We start from the raw sequence: 18,298 nt of genomic DNA on the forward strand, positions 1-18,298 counted from the left end.
GTATACTAGCAATGAACATGTGCACACTGAAATTAAAAATATAGTATCATTTACAATCACTAAAAAAAAAAAGAAAGGAATACTTGGGTGTAAATATAATTTCTTGCAGCAAATCATTCTAGTCTACTCTGCCGGGAGGGCAGGAACAGTATATATTTGTTTCCCTCTCCAGTGAAACCAAAATACTGAGCCAGTGCCCAGCACCTAGAAGACAGGCAATATTTGTTGCCACAGCTCATACTCTGCTCTGTTTAAGATAGACTTTCTTTCCCTTTATGCTCCTAGTGGGAGCATCGTCCACTAAAAAATTCCCTCTCTCATTTCTGCCTTGGCAGGTCATGATTGCCAAGAACCAGGGAAGCTGTTTCTGCTCCCACTCCAAAACAGTTATATTCTTACATTACACAGCATGGATTGGAAATGGCTTCTGCAGGCTCCTCTCTATCATGCAGAGGGAAATTGGGCACCTTCCACATCAGCCTGAGGGAGGGGCCCTGAGGCTCAGCCCGAAGACCCCCGGTAATGACATGAGACCCCTGACAGTGCTGTCCCCTCTGGACTCTGTGCTGAGAGGAACCACAGATGTTCCCCCAGTCGCGCTGTCTAAAAGCTCATTGTGAAAAAGAACTGCCTATCTGTGCTGAAGGAAGTACTGTGGAGGAGAAGAGGCTATGAGAGATAGGTCAGGCCCAGAGGGTGTCTGGATACCTTTTTCCAAAAACTCTTCCCCTCTTTTTACTTCTAAGGGTTGAAAGTTGAGTCTAATAGTCATTAAGCAAAAGCCACAATCTCAGAACCATCCTGAGTCCTCTCTTTCGGTCCCACCCCACCACCCATTCTACAGCAAAACCTGTTCTACCTTCAGAACAGAGCTCAAATCCAACCACTTCCCAGCATCTCCACCACCACCTCCTCCACTCGGGACCTAGCTGCTCTCATCACTCACTGGATAATGCCAACAGACTCAACTTCTCTCCCTGAGTCCTCCTTCAACACAGCACAGTGAGCCTTTCAAGATATGACTCAGATCATGCCATTCCTCTTTCAAAACGCTGAAGTCCCTGTCACTCACAAAGCAACCAGGTCCTGACAATGACCTTGGTGGCCTGGCCCCCTTACTTCTCTGCCCTCACTTTCCACCACGTCTTCACCTTCTCCTCACTCCACCCCAGCCACTCTGTCCACCTTTACCCGCTGTTCCCAAGCCTGACTGTCTTCCCCAGTTAAACCCATGACCAACTTCTTCACCTCATTCACTATACACTATACTAGGAGCTTATCCATCTTTGCGAGCCTGTCAGACTCCTCTGTTCACAAGATTTTTCAGCCCTCTAGGCTTCTCTGTTCATGGGATTTTTCAGGAAAGAATATTGGAGTGGGTTGCCATTTTCCTCCTCCGGGGATCTTCCCAAGCCAGGGATCAAACCCACATCTTCTGTGTCTCCTGCATTACAGGTGGATTCTTTACCTGCTGAGCCATCAGGGAAGCCCACATTCTATGAGTTCACCAAAATCCATTTCCTTTTACTTGTAAGCACATGGCTGGACTACATTTCCCAGCTTCCCTTGCAGTCAGGAGTACACATGTGACTGAGTTCTGAGTATGAGGGATGCAAGGCGTCTTCCACACTGGCCTGTAAAAACGTCCCCAAAGTCCTCTCTCTTTTTCAGCTGAATGGAAAGGAATCTGAGGGCCTTGACAGAGACACAAGATAGAAGGAGTATGGGTCCCTCAACAACCATCAGGAAGGATGCCTGCTAACCAGGAGCAGCCCCACTGGAACTTTTCTCTATGAGAAATAAAAGTTTTCTTGAGTTGACACACTGAGATTCGGGATGTCTGTTTGCTATCTGAACTAACTGTCTCCTTCTCAATGAGGCCTTCGATTACTCTATTTAAAATCCTCCCAACGCTTCTTAGCTGACCACCTTACTTTGTTTCTCCCCAGAGTCCTTATTACCATACAACATACTGTATATTTTGGTTTTTGTTCCCCTATCTCTCCAAATACGAATGTAAGCTAAAGGCAGGAATTTTTGCTTTTCTTTTCCCCTTGTTGTATCCCCTGGGTCTAGAATAGTGCTTGGCAAGTTGTAACAACAATCCTGTGTGGTTGAATGAATGAATAAATGAATGAATGGGACTACATGGGCTCCAAGGTCAGAAAGACCTGGGTGGAGGCCTGCTCTGCCATTTACTGTGTGACCTGGGGCAAGTTACTCTCCCTCTGCAAGACTCATTTTCTTCATCTGTAAAATGGGAGGAAGTAACAGTACTTTCTTTATAGAGACTGGAAATAATTAAGATCATGAATATAAATCTTTTAGTGCAGTGCCTAGAAATAGCTCAGGCTCCATAAATGCTAATTACCAACATTGTCAACTCAAGGCCAGAGGACAAGACTGGGTGTCAGGCCCTGAGAGGAAGGAACTGAACAGATATTTACATGCACAAAGTCTTCTAGAAGAAATTGTGGCAAACACCTAGGTAGTGAGATTCAAGAGCTGCCTGAAAGTTCTCAGTAAACTGCAAACGATCAGAAAAACATGACAACTGGTGTCAGGGGTGATGAAAAATGTGTGTCGAGTCTGCAGAAAAGCATTGCTCTGGAGAGAGCACTACCCCAGTGATGAGAGATCACTCTGTGCCTTTTAAGAAACAATTTTCACAGCAAAGCTTGAGAAGAGAGAGGCCTCTTGCATCATGAGGACAAGGTAATAAGGCTATAAAAATGGAACTCAAATAAACCACACACAGAGCCCACATGGGCCCAATTTTCCAGGAAAAACAGCGATTGCTGCAGCATTCAGATGAGGCAGTCACACTTATGCGTGAGCATAGCAAACAGCTTTCAGAAATCATTAGGCTGCAGAAAAGCCACTGGATTTGCCAAATTAGCCGTGCCAGCTCTCACCTGCCCTCTCTGTCACGACTGCCTCTCTCTACCAATAAGAAGATACAGGCAATGATACCCAGTGCCTGCACTTGCTTCGCCATCTTCAGAATACAGAGCCTCCTTGGAGCGAACAGCACTGTGTCAGGAGAGCCCGGGCTGACACTCCTGTGTCTGCAGCCAGGCCGACCCCTCCACACAGGCCCTCTAGGCTTTCTGGTTGGCTCAGACATGCCCTCAGATCTCACCTCCTGGAACTCTCTGCCTTGTTGACAAACCCCTCCTTGAAGCTCCTTCTTCCTGAGGCTCCGTCCACAGCTCTCACCAAACTCCCCCGAACCCACCACCATGATCCCTTTCATGTCCATCTCTGGCCCCTCTCCCACGTCTGCATCTCTAAACATTGGTACCCCAAGCCTCTAAAATATGGTGTCTACCCACCTGTCTAATTCATGTATGTTCTTCCTCTATATGGGAGGCAGGACAGCCTTCTGGTTAGAAGCAGATATTCTGGAGCCAGACCAACTGGGTCTGGTCTCAGTTGTATAACACTATGGTCTTAGGAAGTTAATAAACTGTTTTATGTCTATCCATTCATCTGTAAAATGGAGATGATTATAAAAGACCTCATTTGGGTCACTGCAGGGATTAAATGAGCTAATAGAGAGATAAAGTTCTTAGAACCATGCCTCACACCTGATACACTCCATAATGTGCTGGCAATGACTGCTATTACACGAGCCACTGTTTAAGCCAAACCCCAAACATATACCCTGTCCTTCTGCCTCAGTTTCCTCTACTCAGGCCTATTATCTTCGCTGGATATGTCCAGGCACTATTTCAGCCAGTCCTTAGGGTGCTGGCAGGAGTAACCACTCTTAAACACCTTTCTGTAACCCCCCACCCCAGCTTTCCAATGAGATGGAATACCTCCTTTCTCTAACAGGGTCGGGCTGACTTCTCCCAGAGCCCTCTTCTTAATCTCTCTTGAGTAATCATTAATTTTATTTTAGTTTTTTAAAATTTTTATTTATTTCTGGCTGAGATGGGTCTCTTGCTGGCACGTGGGTTTTCTCTAGTTGTGGCAACCAGGGGCTACTACTCTCCAGTTGCGGTGAGCAGGCTTCTCATTGCAGTGGCTTTTCCTGTTGCAAAGCATGGGCCCTAGAGCACAGGGTGGGTAGTTGTGGCACACGGGCTTAGTTGCCCTGAGGCATGTGGAATCTTCCCCAGCCAGGGATCGAACCTGTGTCTCCTGCATCAGCAGGTGGATTCTTAACACCTGAACCACCAGGGAAGTCTGAGCAGTCATTAATTTTAGACTTGTCTTACCATCCCACTCCCAGTTCATAAGCTCCTCAGAAACAGGGGTGCATTGGGTTTTTTTCTTCCAAAGTTTTTATCCCCTGTAACTTTATTCACTGTAAAGACTCAGTCAACATTTGCTGGATTATGTTGAAATGCAAAGTCTGGAGCCTGGGTCTATATAACAATCAACAGAGACCAAATCAACAACAGATCAGCAGGACGGAGGAAGCCTTCCCCATCACCCCAATACAGATGTCAAGTTACAAAGAATACGAGGGACCAAGTGAGTGACATCTGTTTCTCTGTTTCATTCTAGCCATTTACTGCTGCTGCTGCTAAGTCGCTTGAGTCGTGTCCGACTCTGTGCGACCCCACAGAGGGAAGCCCACCAGGCTCCACCATCCCTGGGATTCTCCAGGCAGGAACACTGGAGTGGGTTGCCATTTCCTTCTCCAATGCATGAAAGTGAAAAGTGAAAGTGAAGTCGCTCAGCCGTGTCCAACTCTTAGCGACTCCATGGACTACAGCCTACCAGGCTCCTCCATCCATGGGATTTTCCAGGCAAGAGTGGCCAACAAAAAGCCAAAACCTTTTCAGGAAGTTGGCAATCTGCTTCCACTGCGAAGAAGACAGGCTCACTCTGTCTTAGGCAGACATGGTTTCTCCCTCAAAAATCCTATTCACTTTTTCTTGTTTTAGGCTATTTCTCTAAAACATCCTCAAGAAGAGATCATTGTTTATTTTGTTATTGTTTTAAACAAAATGCCAAAGATACACGGACACATAATTCCTCAATTTTCTACAGGCAGATTACTCCTTAAGAGGATGTATGGGGCTCACCTCCATTAGAACAAACAAGCCATGTATTACTTGTAAATACACAGCCTTTTCCTTACGTCCAATCTCACATTACCGTTACCCTGCTTCTTCAATCATGGAAAACACGACAAAGACCTTCCTAGCATTTAAAGTAAAATTTGAATATATTCTCAGGATATTCTTCTTGGAAAAAAAAAAATCTGATTCTTTATCTAATCTTGGGCCATCGCCATTAGCTAGATAAATGCCAACCTAATGAAACGATTCTGTAATATACAAAGATGGCTTAATGCAGCATTAGCGGAAAGAGCAAAAATTAGAAGTAATCAAAATGCCCCATAACAAACTCATGGCTTAATGAAGGCATTCCCTTAATAGAATATTACACAGCCATCTTAAAGAAGCATGTTGGAATGAGGGAGCCATGTGGAAAAAGGCTGAAAGTATTGTCTTAAGAGGAAATGGGATGCTAAGTGTAGGATGTGTGTTCTTGCCACTAAGGTTGCCCCAGCTGGGCAGACAAGGCCCAGAGTTTGAAGTCAGAAGCAAGGAAAGTTAAGGGAAGGCTAAGAGAAAATCTCAGTTAACAGGGCCAGTGGGGCTGGTGGTAAGAAGATGAGAAGCTTGTGCATGGGGCAGGATCCCTGCTAAGGAGTAGAGAACAGACGAGGGGAAAGGTGCCCCAAAGCCAAAGTTATTTCAGGATTCCATCCCAAAGCACACGAGGGGAATGGGAACGGGAACCCCTCCATTGCAGAATGAATCAATCCCTGGGTGAGAGAACAAGTTTCAAAGCCCTAAGATGCTTAAAGTCAAGCCTTGGCCTTTCCACGGGGCTCCCACCAGAAGGCTCAGCCCTTTCCAATCCTCTGAGGCTAATCCTGCCCCAAGGCAGGAGGGATTTAAGGGGCTCTAGCCTAGAACCCAGGGATTTAGCTTGTTTGCTGATAGCCTGGCAGATAAAGAAATTGAGCCCCCTGAGAACAAGTATCTTAGCCAAGGCCACACAGACAGTTAGGGGCTGAGCTGACACTTGAATCTAAGCCTGCCTGTCTCTGGGTTTATAGCTCTTCCGCAGAGCAACTTGGTGCCAGACAACTGACAAGTCAGACCAACTGGCCCTGCACGATGACAAAGAAGCAATGGACTATGACCAGGTGAGCCAACCAGATCAGGGCAGGAAGGCCCCAGGACACCAACAACAGCCCCCAAAGAGGGATATGAAGAGGCCCTCAGGGGCCACACTGTGGAAAGGCCAAGGCTTCAGGGGTTTCAAAGTTGTTCTCTCAGGCAGGGATTGATTCATTCTGCAATGGAAGGGTTCGATTCCCCTTGCCCGCTTTGGGATGGAATTCCTGAAGTGACACCTTGGCTTTGGGGTGCCTTTCCCATCTTCCATTCTCTACTCCTCAGCAGGCCCCTGCCCCGTGCCCAGGCTTCTCATCTTCCTACCACCAGCCCCTCTGGCCCTGTTAATTGAGATTTTCTTACTTTGCCCCCTCCTGTACCCCAGCCCATGCCAAATCCCTGCCTCTAACCCCTCAGCCTCCTGCACTTTGCTGGTTCAGCTGAAGCTCACTGCCCCGTGGGTATCACTGCTGGTCCCTGAAGCCATGACCTCCAGCACTGCTGTGCCACCTTGTGGGTCCCACAGGACCATCTCTGGACACGAGAAAGACTCCAGAGCTCCTCTCCACAGCTCCCATCCCCCTTGACTCCTACCCCTACCTCCACTAGAATCCCCAATCTGAACATCTCCTGCCAATACAAGAGACCAAACTCCCTGCCTAGCATGTAAGGTCTCCCTCGTGGAGCCCAAACCACCTACCTGACCAGGGCTCCTAAGGCACCCACTCCCTTCCCCAGGTTAAGCAGGGGCTCGTTCCTTACGCCACCTTCAGAAGGCATGCTCCCCTCGCCACCCAAATGCCCCTAAGCACCAGCTGAAGCTTTCTCTCATTTTTTTCTTCCAAATACACTGATCTCCACTGAAAGAACCCAACCCTTTGGGGTCTAAGTAGCCAAAGAGCCAGGATCTCAAATATGGAACAAGCAGCTCATCCTGACACTGTTATCCAAAGGGCTATGCACAGGAGGGCCTTCTCTCCCCAAATCTACTTGCAACACACCATCAGAGAGTCCGTCATTTAAGCAATTGTCAAATTCTCCCTTGACCTCTCTCCTTGGGAACAGATCGTTAGGCAGTGATGCTGGAGCCAGGACAGCTGGTAAGGATCTTGGCATATTCAAGAGCATCCCACTTGCAGTAAGCACTTCCTGAGCTCCTATTCTGTGCCAAATGGCAGGCAAAGGGCACAAAGACACAAATTCAGACACACTAGCGTTGCAGGAATTCAAAGTCAAACAAGGAAAGGAGTGAGATAAGCCTCACTAATGCAGCATGACAAATGCCACCCAGAGAGAGAAGGCACAGAGGGAAGAAAAGCAAGGAAGAGAGGCAGCAAGATTCAGTTCAGCCGAGAAAGGGGTGGGGAAGGGCTCACAGAGAGCCGAACGTGAGCTGGTCCCTGAGGGGTAATCAACAAGAAACACAACAGCCGTCCCCACGTACTGGGTGCTGACTGTAAGCTGAGCGCTGCGCCAGACACTTCACTTGCTCTGTCGCAAACTCACTCGTTCATTTAGGACCGGACTACCTGTCAGGCTCTAATTTAGGCACTCCAGATAAATACAAAATAAACACAATTTGCAGCCCTCAGAACCTAGATCCTGTTGAAAAAAGACAGACAATAAACCAGATAAGTAAAATGTATTATATGTTAGATGGTGATAAGAGCTAAGAGGAAAAAGAAAGCAAAAAAGGGAAAAGGGAAACATGGGGGTGGGGCAGTATGCTGGGTGGTACAACTTTACACAGGGTGTCATTAGAGAAAAGACCTGGAGAAGCTGAATGAACAGCCAAAGGGGTATCTAGGGAAGAGCATTTGGGTCACAGGGGTGCTCACTGGCAAGAGCTTGGACAGGAAGCATGTTTGGTGTGTCTGAAGAACAGCAAGGGCTCCAGAATGGCTGGAGAGAAGCGAGAGAGGGGCAGGCAGGATCGAGGTGGACAGCTACACATGTTGTGCACTGCACGACTCAAAAAGGCGCAACTCACATGCACCACAGTGCGTCATGCAGAACCCAGTCTGCTCAAATCCTCACCAGGCCCTGGGGTGGGAGATGAGGTGAGAGAAGTACTAGGAAGCCCTGTGGGCCAGGAGAAGGCTTTTCCTCTGAGTGAGATAGGAAGCCGCTGTCAAGAGGGTTCTGAGCCTGAGGCATGACCTGAGCTGATCTCCTCTTCTTGGGATCATGGGCCAAGAGTACAGTCAGGAGGCAGGCTGGAAGCAGGAGACTGCTTGGGAGGCTACTTGTAATAAACACACTCAACTATGTATCTCACATCCTCACAATCCCGTGAGGCCGGTGCAATGCTCACTCTTTCACAGATGAAGAGATTAGGCTCCAGAGAGATCTGGTCACTAGCCCAAGGTTCTGGCCTAGGCAGTGGCAGACTGGCCAGGAGTGGGAAGTAGGGGATGAGAACATTCCAGGGGGAGTGAATAGCATCAGCCATGGAACAGGAGACTGGCAGGGCTGGCATACTTGGGGAAGGACAGGCTCATGGTCTGGGGAAGGTTGAGGCAGGGCTGGCACATTGGGGCAAATAGCCAGGGCAGCTAGTGAGGCCTGTCTGTGCCCTGGCCACTCCCACACGGCTGCCTACCAGCAGTGTCCAAGCCAGCACCGTTGCCCAAACCAGAACCACCACCTCCCAATCCATCTCCCTCTCCACGCCTGTCATCCCTACCTCAGTCTACAGACAATCAGAAGAGTCCTTGAACAACAGAGATTAGATACTAGTTTCTTGCTCTCAGCACTCCAGCGGCTTCCCATTGTGCCAGGCGACCAGTAGACCCTCAGTTGATGTCGAATGAAGGGATGACTCCCTCATCCCTGCAGCCTCATCCAGGCCTGGCCCTGGAAGATGGAGGACCCCTTCCTCCTCCCTCTTCAGCAGGTGTGGCCAGTGAGACCCTATTAATCCATCAAAATGCAAGAGGAGATGGCAGCCATTCGGACCACCTGGGGGCAGCTTTGAGATTCAACTTTTTAAAATAATATTGCTTACTTCAGAGCAAACTGGAGGCACTTTACCACACTGTGGCCAAGGAGAAAGAGGTCTGCAGATATGCCCGGGCTGGAAAGACTATAAGAGGTGCCTTGTCCCTGAGTCCCCAGCGCTCTGGACAACATTCTCCATGTGGATGATGTCTAAGAGCTGTGTGAGCAGGACAGAATCGCAGGCACTAGGCAGGTAGTGAAAGGCTTTCCTCCCCAAGACTGTGAACTCAAGGGGTGGAGCCAATGACTGTATTCTTTCCTGGAGGCCTAATACAGTGGATCCAGCGCTATCTCAGAAACTAGGGAAAATTATGAAGCTAAGGCTTAAACAAAACTTTACAAAATGTGAGCCAGCCAGGCCTCCTGAGGCTCAACTCACTGCAAAGCCCTTTGTGATGAGTAGAAGGAGATACATAAACATACACACATGCATGTATGTGGGTCTATTTTTAAAGGAATGGTAACAACACCAAAAGAATGAGAATAGTAACAAGCTCTCCCCCACCCACCCACCCACCCAGGAAAACTGAATTTAGCAACAAAGAGCCTCCCAAGGAGGCCCTGGTAGGAGTGTTAGCTGAGCACTGCATGAATGACTTGTTTCTCTGGTTAAACGGCACCACTGTGGGTGGGAGAGGGTGGGGGGTGCACTGGAAGCCAAGTGAGTCCCCAGACCCCTTCAGAAGGCAGATAACCTCCTGGTTTTCTGTACTGCATCAAACAGGCATGAGAAAAGCTTCAAAGGCTTTGTTCTTTGTGCAGGAAGATGGGAGAAGTAGGGTCAGAAAAGCAGTCCTAACGTCTGTGGAGGAACGAGGCTGAGTCTCCACGGGGGTGAGGGACCTGTGTGTCCCGGTTTTCAAAAGGAGGGGACACAAAGAGCAGGACGAATGGCTGAGTCCTACCCTGACAGAGAAATCAAATACAAAAGACGACTCAACAAGGATGTTCAGGAAAACTGTTTTCACTTGCCCACCTCCAAGCATTTCTGGGCAGCCTAAGACCAAGCGTGTAGTGAGGCGGAAAGGTCCTGCGAGAGTTGGTCATCAAGAGTTTCAGAAAGGGTAACAACGGCTCAGTGAATTCTTCCAAATGCATGCAAAGGTCAGACTCAGCTGTTAGCAAAAGGACTGGGGGTGGCTGGATGATGGGGAAACCCAGTGAAGTTAATTGAAACCAGTTTCCTGAAGGTAATAGCCCAATGTCCCACTGAAGGGACAACGAGAAGCTGGTCCTCATTCCAAGTTGAGAATTATGGAGAAAATGTAAGCCTGTCTTTAGACAAAAGTTCGGGCATGCATAAATCTAGACTCCTGTGTGCAAACTGGCTCATCACTGTTCAGAAAGGATGGACATGCACTTGGGTAATCCAGACAATGGAAAGGGGAGGGGCAAAAGAGCCAGCCCCTAGTTCATGCCTTCAACTTTTGCTTCCTCCACCTGTGGACGCTGGCTGGCCCAGGCTGACAGAATGGGAGAAGCAGCTCAGAGGTCTCTGTCATCTCCTCCTTCTGCACCAGTAAGAACTGAGGATGCAGAAAGAGGCAGGCCTTGGAAGCATCCCAACACCAGACCTTCCTGCTCTACTACAAATGGGGGCACCTCTGGGGCTGTACTTACAATCTGTAATTATCTTTGTCACTTATTTCTCTGTGAACTGTTTCTCCCACCCGAATGAAAGCTTCAGGGACCAGAGGCCAGGTATGCCTTGCTCATCACTGTGCCCCCAGCCAGCATCTACAGCAGTGGCTACCACACTGCAGGACCGTAGCTGAATACACGGCTTGGGGACTGCCTGGCTTCAAACACCAAGCACTCATCTCGAAGAGCTGAGGCTGAACCTGTCCTGCCAGGAGTGAGCTAAGTGCTGGATGGACCACTTAGTGCCTCCCCCAAAGCTCTCAGCTAGCTCAGGGCCCCTACTCCGCCCTGGCCGTCCTGACTCATCCTCCCCACTGCACTCCAGGAGCACGGCTCAGACCATGCACCTGAGCCACGAGGAGAAAGAGGAAGCTGCTACAGGGAAAAGGATAACAATCACTCTTTAAAAATGGTGGTGGAAAGAAGCCACAACCAGATCTACAAAGTCACGAGCAGATGGAGGGGACGCTAGAAACGGAAGCGTCCTGAGAGAACACAGGACAGGGCTGCTCAATCCCAGAGTAATAGCCTCAGAGGTACCTGAGGCACACAGGAGTATAGGACAGGAAAAAAAAACAAAACACACAGCGAGTGGGAAACCTGCAAAATTCATCTCCTTTGATGACCATAATAAAGGCCAGCTAATTCAAGGCACATCATGAAAAATGCCGGGCTAGATGAGTTACAAGCTGGAATCATGACCACTTTACTCAGGACATCTTGCCTAACACATTATAAACACTTAGCTTTGTATGTTAATTTCCAGAAGGAAAACATCCTCTTTATAACAAGTACCTAAATGCCTCAGTCAGAAAATAAGCTGGATAGGTCTGCATTAATTTGATTTGGCTGGAGAGTATTAATTTGTGGGACTAATTTTTAACTGGCCCTTTATGACTATAAAAGTAATACATGCTCATTGTTGAAAAATAGGAAACTGCAGAGAAGATGATGAGAATAAAAATTACCTATAATTCCACAAGATGAGAGCCACTGTTAACACTCTGGTGTATTTCCCTCCTTCTATGAATGAAATTTTAACACAGTTGAGGGCATACTGTGAATACAATTTCAATTCCTGACTTTTGCCAGTAAAGTTCATTAAAAATACTTCATTGGGTTCCAAGAAAGAAGTCCACCCTTAGTGAATATACAAATTAAATAACACAATGAATAAAAGTTATTCATTTGTGAAGTTAAAAAAAAAAAGGCAAAACTGATTATTTCATTGAGTCCCCATTTCCTTACTAGCAAAGGAAAAAAAAAAATCACGATTGTTAAGATCGTGATTTTAACAATGGTCCATAAGACAGAAACATTAAATTCATCTTTATATCCTCTTACCTATACCATATTTTCAAGAAATATTTTTTTAAAGCCACATATTTTTTCAAATCAACAGAAGAATTTTATAACTGGATCTTATTATTATGAAGCAAAAAATCAAGTTTTACTGGTGTTGGTAAAGTTTTATCTTCCAATCTGCAGGTGAACTAAACCATTTAAAAATGATCAGTTCACATTCATGGACCGTGACATCAAATGAAAGTCTTATCTCCAGTTTTGCCATATTCTGTGACCTAAACTGTGGAGTAAACAAATCACCCTGCAAAGGACATATTATGTGTCATACGCTTCCTGGTTGGGAGCTGTCCTACTGTCTGCCTGCATCCTGGTGAGGTACCTGGTTTTACATGTAGGTCCAAGGTCTTGGTCAGTGGAGAGTAGAACTGTTCCACCTAGCAGAGAAGACCGTCCAAGCTCAGGAGCTCTGTAGCACAATGCATTTTTTTCCACCTCTCATACTAGTTCACACCTCATTGAACAAATGTGTCCATGCCAGGCACTGGGCTGGATGCTAGGGACACAAAGGTGAATAACACAGATGCTGTGCCCACTGCCATGGAGCTGCAGTTCTCAGAGCACTTCCGCGTCCATCATCCTCACCCTAAGCCTGGGAGATAGATAGGTCACCACCACTGTTCCCATATTCTAGACGGATAAACTGAACATTCACTGGATTATTTTATCCCAGGTTATGACACGGAAGAGCTATACTCAAATCCAGGGTTTCTGACTCCTCATCCAGGGCTCTGCTGGTGAATTTCTTTACTGTCAACTGAAGTCTTCTAAATTACTCATATTCCCTGCAGCACCTGGGTTCTACCTGGCTGCCCAGTTTCTGAGCAATGCGTTCCCCTGATCACTAAATGGCTGTGTGTATCCTGGTTTCTGGGAATCTTCTTAGATTCTGACTCTGGACTCGGGTACCTTCCCAGCTTTCCTGGTAAGAGCTGCAGACCCCATTCACTCCTTCCCACCCTGTAGCACACTGCTAGCCTCCTCCATTGTTCAGTCTCCTTTCCACCCAAAAAGTAGATTTTGCTGTACTCCTGAGAGCTTCCTCAGCTTCCTTTGCAGGTAAATGTAGCCATATAACTAAGTTCTGGCCACTGGGATAAAAGAACGAGCGACTTCCAGGTCTTGCCCTTAAGATGACTGCATGTATGACTCCTTGATCCTCTTCCCCTGGGAGATGGTACAAAGCAAGGCTTCCACCGTCAGTGACCAAGTGGAAGGCACGCACTGAAGGCAGTGGGACTGGATCACTATCTACTCTAAACTGGCGTATGTGAAAGAAGCCAGCTTCCACCCAAATTCAGCCAACGTGCCTGTGGATCTCCCTAAGACAGGAATGTGCTCTGTGTCCCAATCGATACAAAAAGCTTAAGTGAAGTCAGTTCTACATTCTCTTGGCAAAGCCCTTTGTCTCTGATGAAATACCTTAAAGGGGATGTTCAAAACTGTGTGGTAAGTATTGCATTCAGGTTTATTTCATGGAAAACCTTTCAAAAAGGAAATTACTTCAAATGAAATTATCTCAAAGATGACTTATGTTCAGGTCACAGGAAAATCGAGAGGGCCCAGAAAAACAAACCTGCCTCCTGTAGTAACAGGAGGGGAGAGATCTCTAAGTGATAACACAACCAGTCCTCTCTCCTAAAGCAGTTCACTCCATTCCTAGAAAAGGCACAGAGAGCTGAAATCACGTGAATCAAGACTCATTTCTCCATGGAAACAATGTGATAATGAGAGCGTGTGTTCCCAACCAAGAACTCACTGGTCAACTTTGTAAAGAAATTATGTAAACTCCACGTTTTATCATGTCTTAAAGCCTTGGGACTTCTAAAGCTAGAAGAGCTGATGGTCCAATAATACACCACAGAAGATCTATGTGTGTTCCGTACCACTGAAAGTAGGTGCAAATCAATTAAACCAAACACAACAACCAATCACATGACTATCTACTTATTTGGATTCAGTAACAGCATAGTGTGCAACACAACATGCTATGCTATGCTAAGTTGCTTCAGTCGTGTCTGACTCTGTGTGACCCCATAGACGGCAGCCCATCAGGCTCCCCCATCCCTGGGATTCTCCAGGCCAGAACACTGGAGTGGGTTGCCATTTCCTTCTCCAATGCATGAAAGTGAAAAGTGAAAGTCAAGTCGCTCAGTCGTGTCCGACCCTCAGCAACCCCATGGACTGCAGCCTTCCAGGCTCCTCCATCCATGGGATTTTCCAGGCAAGAGTACTGGAGTGGGGTGCCATTGCCTTCTTCGCAACACAACATACTTCACCCTAATAATTCCTGCTGGCCTCTGAATATAGTAAATCAGAACATTTAAGAATGTCTCCAACAGAGTAAGTGAAAAGGAACTTGGGAAGAGAGTAGAAGTTGTCAGAAAAGTGGTGTTTAAGCCTGACTCTGCCATTGACTAACTTCGGGACCCTGGACAGTAGTTTAAGTTCTTTATATATTTCCAGTATGCAAAACGAGACTTTGTAACACCTCTCCTTGTAAGGTTGTGGTTAAGACTAGACAAGACAACAGAGGTAAAAACTGCTTTGTAAATCACACATGAGAGGTGCATGGCATTGTTATCAGGACCATGACTTCAAGACAGGCTTTCATAAGGAGATCTTGATGGGCATCAACATGAAAATGCAGCAGGCTACCAACCACCCTGTCACTTTCTGAGAAACTGACCCAGAGCAATTGTTTCATCATTCTTCTCTTCCCCCAAACCCCCCGCCCCCCCCACCACCACTTGCACTAGCCAGCAATAGTTAGTCAATCCGGCGCATTCATCTTTGGCATCCTTTGCTCACGAGCCACAGGGCAGTCGGCAAGAGCTGCCAGATGCCAGCCATGGGCTGTGAAGGAGGGAGAGCCGTGGTGAGCCAGAGTCACTATCAACCAAAAATGCCTTCCAAAGACCCACTGTGCTGTCAGAAACCTCAAAACCAAATTTAGGAAGCATTTTAGGGTCCCAGGAAAAGAGAGGAAGAAGACTGCAGCAGGTAAGAGGGAGATTGTTCTGAGTTTGGATCTTGGCTTTTCCACTCACTGGACCATCAGAGGCACTGGATCTCAGTCTCCCTAACTAGAAAGCGGGAATCCACCTGACAGGGCTATTGTGAGTATTCAATGAGAAAAGTCATGTGAGCCCTTAGCGTAGTTCTCGGCAGAGGGTAAATACTCAGAGGTTAAGTATGCTATAGTTATTATTATGAATAATAAATTCATCCGCAATACTAACAAAAATTAAGATTCGGCAAATCTCCAATCCTTCATGTCAAGACTGCCACAAGCTTTGTAACCAAGTATCATCAGGGCAGCATGCTGGTTCACTCATTAAGTTTCCAAAGTAATCAAGGTTCTTCTGGATTTCTGCCTATTGACCCAGGACAGGTGAAATATCTAAGAATGCCCAACTGGCCAGCTGGCTGGATCCTGACACTGGTTTTTCCAGTTCACAGCAGCCCATCACTAACCTGAGTGGTGTGCACAGAGGAGTACAGATTAACTAGCATGTCTGGCCTAACTTTTCTATCCACGCCCAGGCTAGTTCCCCTGTTTCTAAGGGTGAAATATACCATTATCTTTGAAATATGGCCCTACCCAGCAAAGTGAGGCTAGTCAGCACCCATCTGGTGGACAGCGCCGCATCCCTAAACACACCCTGGAGGCAGGAGAACTTCTGTGCCCTTCAGGCTCTGCCTGAAAGGCTGGTACACCTTCACTGTTAAAACCACAACTTCTGCTCCCTACAACCAGGGAGCAAGTTTACAGCTCTTATCTTACTCCAGCATTAGAACCACACTGTAAGGGGCTGGATATGAATTTATACCTGTTCCACAGATAAGGAATTAGTCACAGCTAGAGACATTAAGTTTCTGGCTTAGGCTATCCGGTGCTTCCCTGGTGGCTCAGGGGTAAAGAACCCGCCTGCCAATGCAGGAGATGCAGGTTTGATACCTGAGTCAGAAAGATCCCCTGGAGAAGGAAATGACAACTCTCTGCAGTATTCTTGCCTGGGAAATCCCATAGAGGAGCCTGGAGAGATATAGTCCATGGGGTTGCAAAAGAGTCGGACACGACTTAGTGACTAAATAACAACAATCTGATGCTTAGGTGTTGGAAGCAGCCTAGAATGCAGGTTATCCCATTTCTAATCAGGGAACCTTCCTGGCAAATGTGGGTATTTGTTTTTAAACATCTGACTTCCATAATGGTGCTTTGCTTCTCGAGAAGTCATTAACCAAGGTGTCACGGTCACAATACACTGCAGATTCACATACTTGAAAGCCACTCACACAGGCAGATGTTCCCCACACTCTAAATTCTAAAGGGCGGCTGAAAACAGCCATGCCGATTAACATAATTGACAATTAATTCCCAGTTCTGGCTCCACTCAGCTGAATCTCTGTCTGGATTCAGCTAGTAGCCTCCCATCCCGTCTCTGCTGCAGTCAGTCCCTCTGCTCCAATCCAACTGGAACACTCACACTGGATTCATGTTTATGCGTACGTTGCTTCAGTCGTGTCCGATGCTTTGTGACCCTATGGACTGTAGCCCACCAGGTGCTTCTGTCCGTGGTATCCTCCAGGCAAGAATACTGGAGTGGGTTGCCATCTCCTCCTCCAGGGGATCTTCCTGACCCAGGGATCGAACCCACATCTCTTACATCTCCTGCGTTGGCAGGTGGGCTTTTTACCATAGCGCCACCTGAGAAGAATAATTTCACATCACTAAAAACCCTAATCATAATGAAACCACCTCACTGGTTCTCTACCAGTCTCTACCTCACTAGGTAAACGGTGACTTGCCATTTAAGGTTGCTGAGTTTCTTCTACAAAATGAAGGAGTAGACTACAGTCTTGTCCACTTACAGCTCGTGACTCTAAAACTCCCAACCAAACCCAAATCCTGCATCTGGAGGACGGTGGGAGACAGAGGCTTCCACTGGTCACACGTCTCTATGGCCTAGTTTTTAATCCTGGATCCGCTGCTTCTTAGCTATGTGACCTTAGGACGGTTACTAGATCACTCTGTGCCTCACTTTCCTCATCTCTGAAATGATGCTAATAATAGTATCTCCTTCATGGGCTCTTGTAGGCATTAGATCAGATAATATATATGAAGTATGAAGGACATCATAAGAACTCTCGATGTGTTAGTAATTATTGTTGTCTGAAATGAAAAACCCTCCATTCCACGCAAGTCTGTGTCTGTGAATACAAACTGGTCATCCCTACCTCGGTGCTTTTGATATGCTATGTTCCCACCTACCTAGTCCCTGGAAACACCTGTGCTACGCTTTTTTGTGAATCTCAATTCTACACATCCTTAAAAGTCTGGATTTGATCACTTCCACAAAGCTTCCGCCCTACCACAGCAACTCAAAAAGAGCTTTCTAGTCTCTGAAATCCTGTAGCAATTACAGATCATCTATATTGGCATTGTATGTGGCCTTGGATTATCCTCTATATGCAGATAAAACTGCAGGCTCCTTGGCCATAACTATTTCTGTTCTTCCTCTGGGTCTAGCATTGTGCCTGGTATATGGCCCTTCAGATATCTCTCAATTGAATAAAGAAATGTATAGTACTACACCCAAAGAAATACACAGGAAGTTTTCTTTAGTTGATGTGGCTCAGCTATTGATTTTCTGTACTTTGGAGCCAATTAAAGATAACATAAAGATGAACATCAGCAGGGCAGGGACAACCACGGCCAGGTAAGTCCTGATCATCAATAAAAGATACTGATATCTGGCCACCCTGAAGAATAAGAAAAATACAGATGGCAAAAGGAAAGGGAAATCTAAAATCCAAAGTACCTGGCAAGACCAAGCACATAAGCCTATACTATCAGACAAGGTGGGAAAGTTGAGGTTTTCCCAAGCTGAACTCACTCAATCAGCAGCTATTTATCGAGTGGTTACTCTATGCAGACACTTTCTTAGAGGCTTGGGGATACAGCAGAGAACAAAACAGACAAAATTCCTGCCAGTATTCCAGGATTCAAGGAGGAAGGCTGGGTATAACACTACCCTCTAGCTCCTAAGTGAAATCCACACAGAGCAATAACTTCTTGCACCAACTCCTCTTGCTATGCCTTCAAGCAAGGGAAAAAGAAAAAAATGGAACATACCATTCAC

General features: G+C 46.8%; 1 protein-coding gene across 34 annotated transcripts in view; it reads right to left on the reverse strand.

The window, feature by feature from the left end:
- BMAL1 (basic helix-loop-helix ARNT like 1) overlaps nt 1-18,298 on the reverse strand; it is a 108,328-nt gene that overhangs the window by 80,298 nt on the left and 9,732 nt on the right. The gene's annotated exons all lie outside the window — the stretch shown is intronic.

This window comes from Bos grunniens, chromosome 15 (genome assembly GCF_055505025.1).
Source record: "Bos grunniens cultivar Pamir isolate PY7600 chromosome 15, Bosgru_T2T1.0, whole genome shotgun sequence".
Lineage (NCBI taxonomy): Eukaryota > Metazoa > Chordata > Mammalia > Artiodactyla > Bovidae > Bos > Bos grunniens.